This window comes from Calliphora vicina, chromosome 3 (assembly GCF_958450345.1).
Source record: "Calliphora vicina chromosome 3, idCalVici1.1, whole genome shotgun sequence".
NCBI lineage: Eukaryota > Metazoa > Arthropoda > Insecta > Diptera > Calliphoridae > Calliphora > Calliphora vicina.
In genome coordinates, this window is record NC_088782.1 from 94,483,848 (window position 1) to 94,493,735 (window position 9,888).

Here is a 9,888-nt window from a genome sequence, read left to right on the forward strand (position 1 = left end):
CTTATCAAATTTTATAGTTCTGAGGAACATAAAGTTTTGCAAATTGACCAACAATTTAAGTGCAAAGTTTATACTCGTATCATGTCGAACAGTTTACGAGAAACCATTACCAACAATAATAAACCAGTTAGTTGAGGGAATTCTTATGAAATCTGTATCACTCTGCTACTTGGATCGCATTAAAGAGCATAGATGGAGGTAGTGCACTAATTTTGAAGTTTGCACTAATACTTAGTGATAGTGCAAAATTAGTGCAATCTTTTTGTTCATATTTAGTACTGAGTTGAAAATTAGCAGCCTCACTAAACATTAGTGATAGTGAGTTAAAAAATTTTGCACTCAAAATTAAATTAGTTGATTTAAAAAAATGCAACCATCAGTTTATTGCAACTTTTTTTTTTGCAATTTGAGTGCAACTTCAAATTGTGCAGTAATTTTTAAGTTCAAAATGGTTTAAGTTTGTTTCTGTGCACTAATTTAAAACTTAAGACTAATACTTCCTTAAAAATAAAAACAAATATTTAAAATTTTTTTTTCGTATTTGGATTCAACAATTTCATGACCACTCATTTTTGAAAATATGCAGCTTTTTTTGATTGCAGGTTAAAATTTTGCACTAATTAATTGTAGTGCAGATTTTTGCACTAAATCTTCGTTTAGTGATAGTGAAAAAATTATTACAATCACTATTTTGAAATTTGGCATGTCGAGTTTATGTTTTGAATTTTGACGGCATGGTCCCATATATATATATATATATTTTGAAAAATATACAAAATTTCCTATCCATTGATATATAAGATGTCTACAGTATATTTTTTACATGGCAACAACTAGAATATCCAAAACCGAAACCGAAAACCGGTCAACCGGTTTCGGTTTTTTTAACTTTTCGGTTTTTTGACATACCGATTTTTGTAAGACGGTTAACCGGTTTTAATGTAATATATTTTCTAAAGCTCAATCAAATATATTTATAAAAACTTTGATACAATTTTTAAAAATATTGATTTATTATATTTCGTAAAATATATAAAATAATTGCATAAACATAGAGCTTTAAAAATTCAAAAATGCTAAATAAAAGTTTAATATAAACCGGTTAACCGGTTTTTTTTAAGACAAAAACCGAAACCGTTTAACCAGTTTTTTAAAAGACAATAATCAAAACGAAAAACACACTTTTTCGGTTAAACCGGAAACCGTTTTTTTGGACACTCTAGTTTCTAAGTTTTTCCTAATTAATTTACCATGTAGGTTGACAATTAAAAAATTCATGACAAAAACTACTTTTTATTGAGTTTTTGCAAAGATAAAAATTTTTCAAATTTATATTAAGAGCCTGGCTCACTAAATGCGAACGAACTTTTTTTTTCTTATTTTATATTGAAAGCAACAAATAAATTTGAATTTTTATGAATAGGTTTTAATGAAATTTTACAGTTGCATAGATTTTTCTATTGAAAACCGAGAAATAAAAACAAATTTTTAAACATTTAATCAGGAATCCCGCAATTTCCGAAAAAGAGTTGGACATCGGCCTCGACCTTGAACCTATGCGGTCAAAAATCAAAACTTGACCTCGGCATGTCAAGTTACTGATTAATTTTGCCCTTTTTATACCCACCACCTGAGACCCAACAAAGTATATATTTTCTTGATCCTTATGAAATTCTAAGTCGATTGAGCCATGTCCGTCTGTCTGTCCTTCAGTGTGTTTGTGTAAAACACGCTCACGTCCAAAATACGCAAACGAAATTGATAGACTTGCAAAAAATATGTTTACTGTTGTCCTAAGCAGTTTGGTATTGCAAATATGCAAAATCGGTTTAGTAGAACCAGAGCTATGAACCAAAATGTGAGACAACCTAAAAAAAAAATTTACAATTTTCACATATTTTTAGTTATTTGTGTAAATATATTGCAGATAATACCATAAAACTTTACACACGTTATTTTTATAATAAAAGGACTCTAGTGAAAGTTATAAGAATCGCTTCATGATTTCTCCTAGCCCTCATATAAATTTCTTCCCGAAATATGGTTCTATGGTCTATAAATGCCTTCAGAATTGCAGTATCCATACAAAATTCAGCAACAATAAGTTTCGTGGAAAAAGAAATCACAACATTAAAGTTATTGTGGATCGGCCAATATTTGACCATAGCGCCCATATAAAGTTCACTTCCGAAAATCACTTAAATTAGCACAAATATCTTATAAATATCGCTATTAAGTTGAAATTCGTCATAAATAATCCCCATATATACCAATATCGCTGATAATTGGTTATAGCTTCCATATATGTAGTATATCAACCTAAAAAATATGTATGCAGGTGGAGGGTATTTAAGATTCGACAAAGCCGAATATACCGTTCTAACTTGTTTTCTATACCAATGTGCGACGTTGAAACAGCTTTTTTTCTATCCAGGCAACAAATTTGACGAATCTGATGGTAATCAAAGATATTTGCTCTCAAAAACAAATCTAGACACTTATTCTAGGATATTCTATACTTACACTGGCATACAACAATACCTGAAGACATACAATTTTGGATTTACCGAAACTTTCCTTTATTTCAATATGTTTATTTTTGACTTATCATATCATTACCCTAAACCTTCAATTAAAAGATTTGCTTATTCTTATTAAATTAAGCTCATAACCATCATTAATGAAATTGTAGAAAAAATACATTTGTTTACACAATTATTGTAATTTAAAACAAATTGAAGATTTAAACAGAAATAAAATTTTAACCGCATTTACAAACACGAAAAGAAACTCAAATGTCAGCGCACGCATCTTTCTGATACGAGTAGTAGGAAATTTGTAGGTAAATATATTTATACGTATGTGTTTAGCTACATGCATATGATTTAGATACATTATTTTACATACATTCTCCCATTTTTAAATAAACCGTTAAACAACAAATTTTTATCCAAAAATTAAACATCATCATAGAATACAGAAACCATCATTTAGAGGGTTCTTTTTGGTTTTGGCAATCTAAACACCTAGAGAGTATTACAAATTCCATAAATTGGTATTGGTAAAACAGAAGCAAGAAAATCTCTTATATTTACACCGCTTTACTGTAGAGCACGACTTTAATGAATTTGTGTAACAGTTAAATGTTTAGGTTTAAAAATAGATTTTTTTTGGCCTACTATACTTTTATACTAGTTCCCAAGCCCCTAAACATTCAGACCCTAGTTCTGTAAAATATTTATTTTTAATTTACTTTAAACTTTTTGTTGTAATACAATCCCTACTTCAGTTCATTTTAGCCATACTCAATTGTATTTAAATATTATGAAAATTTCAATCTTTTTGTATACTTCTTTCGTATCTTCTTATTTACCCTCTATTTCCGTGGTTGATATTTTCGTTGTTGTTTATTTTTTGCGCTATTTCTGTTGGAACAATATTTAGAGGTTTTCAATTTATTTGGCACGTTTTAGCAATAACAAGCTGGCTGCCATGCATCCATCCATCCATCTACATCTATCTAACGAACCAACCAAGCGTACTCTGACATTTTTCGTTTTTGTTAAGGAAAATCTAAAAATTTACGGTTTGTAACTGTTGCCAGAAAACGCGTGTTTTGTTACTGTCAATCGATTTGTGGGTCTTTAACCTTTTTAAATGCCTTTAACAAAAAAAAAATAAGTAAAAGAAGTTGATCCCAGAAATGCTAACAAAAAAGGAGTTCTAATGAGATGAGGGGGTGGATTCATCAAACATGCACACTAACATACTTATAAAGGTATATCTCTGTAGGTATGTATATAATATGTATCTACCCATTTGAATAGTAATATTGAATCTTAAGGGTGCCATGTTAATTTATTTTCAGTGTTTTCAATAAGCAACATTTTTTTTAAACTATTAGAGTACTGTTTCATTTAACCTTGTGATAACCTTTTGCACTATCTTTAATTTGAATTTTTATGATGCAGAAAACTTAACAGTTAAATTCCATATCCTTGAGATAAAACTGCTAAAAAACGAGATCTTTAATAGACTAGTTAAGTTCATGAACGAACTAGTTCAATTGAACGATTGCATTATTAGAACTAACTGAACTAGTTTAAATCGTTTGCTCACTTAGTTCAGTACGCTCTTAACTAAATGCGTATTTTCGTTGTTTTTCCTGCTTTTTTATACGAATTCTGACATAATGTGAAAAAATAAGGCTCATAATGGATAGAATCCGTTCTCAGAACTATTCGGCAACTGACAGCAAATTAAAAACCCAATAGCATTTTAACTCTAGTATCATAGTATCAGATATGAATCTATTGTATTAGTTCTGAACAGAGAGACAATTTAATATTTTATTATAAGACATGTATCACTCATTTCTTGTTCTATTTTATAAATAGGTAGTTCAAAAAGAGCGATTGAACTACCTAGTTAATTTTTGAACTATGAAATAAAATGAGCGGCCATTGAAATGAACTATTAAGCACAAAACTAGTTTTTAATGAAAACCCACAAGTAAAAATATATCGAAAACTGTACGATTTCGACACATTTGTGATCAGCTTCCCAAAATTATACAAACAAGATGTTTTTCCCGAGGAGTTCTATTTGGTTTCGACTAGTGTTATTAAAGCGTTCTACTTGAGTTATTAGTGTTTAATTCTTTACACTTAAATAATTTAACCTAGATTTTCAATAAGCCAATTAGATCACTTTTTTCTTCCAAAATATTATTACATCAGATATAACTTACCGCCTGTTATTTGCACATATCACCATACTGGAATACAAATAATCTAGTCTTAAATCGAATTTTGTAATTATAGCATGAATGTTTCATTTTCCTCTCGTTTACTCTAAAAAAGGAACCAACAAATAAAAGCAAAATGTTGCCATTGTCATCGTACCAAGAATTGGTCAATTCACAAGGTCTCATATTGTCATAATGTTCTAATATTTCACAATGGTTTGGAAATGTTGTTATTGCCTTTCAAGCACAAACTGTCCTAAAATAATATTACTCTGTATGCTATGTTTATTGTGTTATCGTAACCAACTAGCAGAGACCTGACCCGAACGCCTAAGAGTCGGTTAAGCCGGGCAACCGAGTCGTGAAATATTAGGACATCATGACATGATAGGAGAACTTGTGAATTGACCAAATATATATATATTTGGTCATATTTTAATTAATTGAAAGAATAATAAATGGGCACAACAACAATAACAGAGAACAACAAAAGCGTTAGCAAGACAAAAAGCACATGTTGTATTTTTTTCTTCTGTTATTAAAGTTATTTTGTCGGCTTTTATTGAACATCGAACACATTGAACACAAATTAACACTCAAACAAACTCTCAAACAGACATGTAACATTTACTTACTTGTCATTATATTTGGTTCTTTGTTGCCATAGCACCATCCATCTCTGCCCCTCATAATTTGTTTTGCTTTATTTGGCCAAGATTATATTGGTTGAGGGAAAAAATCACCAGTATTTCTTAGCAAAAAATAAACAAAAGTGATCGAAGGGACATAAAAGATATTTCATACCTTTCTTATACAAACATGTCTACAAGTTTAATTTCCTTGAAAGTTTACCACCTTTTTTACAACTTGTATACAGTGTTTAAAAAGCTACGATAACTAACAAATTGTTGACTGTTGCTACAACTACTGCTTCAAAAAAGTGTATGTAGCGGTAGCAGTAGCATTTGTCTTTTTTCGTTTTCTTGTTTTTTTAAAACTACTGCTACCTTCAAAATATAAAACTCTTAACAGAGCAGTAGTAATAAAACATGAATTGTAAATGGAGTAGTAGCATAAAAATACAAATCATTGCTACTGCTCTGTTACCGAGTTTTAATTTTTAAGGTAGCAGTAAAGTAGCAGTTGATGCAGCAGTTAAGGTAGCAATAAAAGTAGTCAAAAAAGAAAATCTTCAGTCATAACACCAAAATTGACAGAATTAAACACTGTGTGTTGTTTTTGTTTTAAGAGAGTTTGAAAGAATTATTCGATTTTATTCGTCTCAGATATTCGTGTTGCTAACAGAAAGATCGTGTTTTCTGTGTGTATAACAAAAAAGCCGAACTTTTGTTTACAACACGACCAACATATACAAATATACATTCACAACAACAACACATAATATAATTTTTTGGCTGAAGATTTTTATTTTTGACTTATTTTATTGCTACCTCAACTGCTACTTAGCTGCTACTTCAACTGCTACTTAACTGCTACTTCTTCTACTACCTCAACTGCTACTTCTATTACTACTAAATTTTAAAAGTAGCAGAATTAATAAAAAACTAATGACTGCTACATCAAAACTTTTTCTTTTTTAAGGTAGCAATAGAAAATAAATTACTCTGCTACTTTTAAATTTTTCTTTTATTAGTACTACTACAACTACTGCTACCAAAATGTGAAGGTAGCAGTAGTAGTAGTAATTATTGACTCCGAGTTTTTATTAATTTTTTAACTAGACTACTTGTGTTTTTTCGTTGCTACTGCTACTTGTAGTCTAGTTTTTTAAACACTGAAATTTCATTTGAGGGGGGCTTAAAGTTTCCCAACTATTATTCTTAATCGGCATAAGAAATCACAAATCAGGCATGGGTCTTTTAAAAAAAGAAAAAAAACACCATTAAAACAGGGATTTAAAAGATTAAAATGTGTCGCAAAAATATTATCCGTGAAATTTTACTGTAAGTCCCTGAATACACCAAAACGGAAAATTCAACCAGAAAGTCAGAAATAAGACATAACAAAAGAGAGCCTAGGGTTAATTTCACATTTATTATGAATTTTATTTTAAATTACCCCAAAAATTTAGCATGAAAAAAATAGTTAAAATTTAACTAAAAATAACTAATATCTCTATTATTTTACCTTCGATAACAAATTTGGATTGGAAGTATTCATTAATTACATTTTTTTAGCTCTTTTTTTTTTGTCTCTTCTATCAAAAATGTTCAGTACAACTGGCCTCTTCGATTTTCACGAAAACAACTTTTTGATGGTAAAATGTTCAGTAAAACTGGCCTCATCTATGGTGTGAATTCATAACAAACATATTTTGTTGCTCTTTTTATTGCATTTTTGTTATTTCTCACAATTAATAATTCTGAATTCTCTCTATCTCTTCAAATAATTAATTTTTAATTTTTTTTTAATAATTTCTTCTTGCAATACATGTTTTCTTACTATCTGTTGCAAGATCTCTATTATATCTTCCAGATGTTATCGTAAAATATAAATTAAATTTTGATACAGATCACATTGATCTATCTACCTGCTCGTAATCAATCTTATAGAGGACATATTAAACCTCTATATTCTGGTCCACCATCAATTCAGCCATATAAGTGGAAGAATTTGCAATACCATTATTTTTACGATAATTTACACCAATCAAACAACAAAAAAGCAAAAAAAAAACATTGTTTCTATAAGTTTTTGTTTAATATTGTTAATTTTTTTATCTTATGTTGTATTATTAGCAGTTATCTTAAATAAATCACGTTAAAAACAGACAGATGACATAAATGAAATCAATATAACGTATTTTTAATAAAATGTAAAACCCTCTATATCTGATAATTTTCATACATAGACAATGAATATTTTTGAAAAGCAAAACCCTCTATCTATCATAAAGTCCCCAATAATGCAAAATTTTAAAAACCAATTATATGTTAGATTCAGTAGTTGCTTTAAAAAATATTGTAGAATATCGAATTTTAGTAACACAAATAATTATTTATAATATATAATACGCGAAAAAAAAGTTTTTTGGCTCTCCTGAAAAGTTGTGTTTTTTTTATTTATTTATTTTTAACAACCTAGCCTTAACCGGTTATAAATTTTTTAAGATAGAGGATTTTGAATATAGACCCTAGATATACAATTTTTGATTTTTTTGACAAAATCAAAAACTTTTTTGACTTTTTTCAAAAAGGCCCGTTTTATAAAAAAATTATTAAACAATTTGAAGTTTTAAATATATTTTATTAAATTATTCGAATAACATTTTTTAATCGTTATTCGTTCGATTAATCGAAAAAATTTTAAAAATTAATCGATCACTCGAATAATAAAAAAATTCAAAACTTTTATAAGATTAAAATAAAACTCGAATTGACAACCATATTGTGTATACATTTTTTCAATCGTCCATTTTTGGCGACTGTGCAACATACATTCTATTCACAGGCAAAGGTTTTCAATGCAAATACAAATTTTGTGTGCAATAATAGAAGATCGAGTTTTTATATTCAAAAAGAGCTATCTGAAAAAACCAAGTTGTTCAGGACAGCAAACAAAATTAAAAATTTAATCATTCAGTCTTCCAAAATACTTGTATGTTAAAAATACTTCTCCTACATTTCACAAGCAAAAATTAATCTTTAAAATTAATTATAAAAATGTAGATAGCCCTTCCATGATTCAAATTTTTAAGCTAAGGCCTATCATTGGATATGCACACAGAGAAAACAGATTCGTAGTAGCAACCGAATTTGTTGCTAATCGAATGATTCGGTTGCACACATAGAATTTTTCGGTTCTATCAACAGAAAGTCACTTGACAAAGAAGAATTTCGCTTGAAGCAACCAAACTTTTGTTACCCCTTCTAAAATTTGGTAGCCACAACTGTAAAATTCGGTCACTAAGGCAGAATCATTCGATTGGCAACAAATTCGGTTGCTATCACGAATTTGTTTTCTCTGTGCATATATTTTCGATAGGAATTTCCATGGAGTTATATGTGCCGTTGGATAGGCCTTGGAAATGTCTGTCAATTTACATGACTCAGTAATCGACGTGGATAAGAGGTCAAGTCGCGAATAACCTAAATACTTCCATATATATATATATGTTCTACTTCGGTCATGTAAAATCAGAAATATCGTCTAAAATTAGATCTAAATTTAACTAACTGGTTTATAGAACAAATTTTAATTAAAATTCAGCATAACAACGATATAGATCGTAAATAGTTGCCATGAACAAATTACTACTGATGAAACTTGAGGGATAAGTCCTCTATAAAGGCTAATTAAAAATTTGTATCTTCATGTTTCGTTTCAAAGATTCCAAGATAAAATATTAAGAATGATAAAAGCACCGCCTTGGTATGTGAGAAATATTAACATTCGTAAGGACCTAGGTGTCTTCCTGGTGAAAAATTAAATAAGAAAACAAGCGGAGTTTTATTTGAAAAAGTTAGAAGTTCACCCTAACCCACTTGCACGAACATTAATGAGAAGTAATAGCTACATTCGACTAAGAAGAAGGCATCCAATAGACCTGCGCTGATGATGGGATCTATAAATTAAACACCATTTTTTGTCCAACTGTGGTGGGACGTAAATAAAAATTAATACTTAGATATAATATTTGAACAAATTATTGATAGTTCACATCATTTTGTGAAGATACAATAAATAAAATATGAAAAAAAAAATAATTTTGTCGTATAAGATCAGCAAATGAAATATAAGGTATCTTGGGTGAAAAGTCCTTTACCCTACCCCAATTGATATCTGTGTTATAATTCTTATTGTCAGTTTGCATTAGAATACCTACAATTTAATTTATTTTGTACATTTTATGAAAGATATTTATTTCAATTTCAATTAAATTGAAATGGCTTTGGTTTATAAATAAAAGTATGTACGTCCCACCACAGTTGGACAAAAAATGGTGTTTAATTTATAGATCCCATCATCAGCGCAGGTCTATTGGATGCCTTCTTCTTAGTCGAATGTAGCTATGTCTTGTATTTCTTTGTTTTCTTTTTTGCAATAATTAAAATATCCAAGAATATATTAAAACATAATAAATAAAGTTGGTCAGGTGTTCATTATTTTCACCTAATACT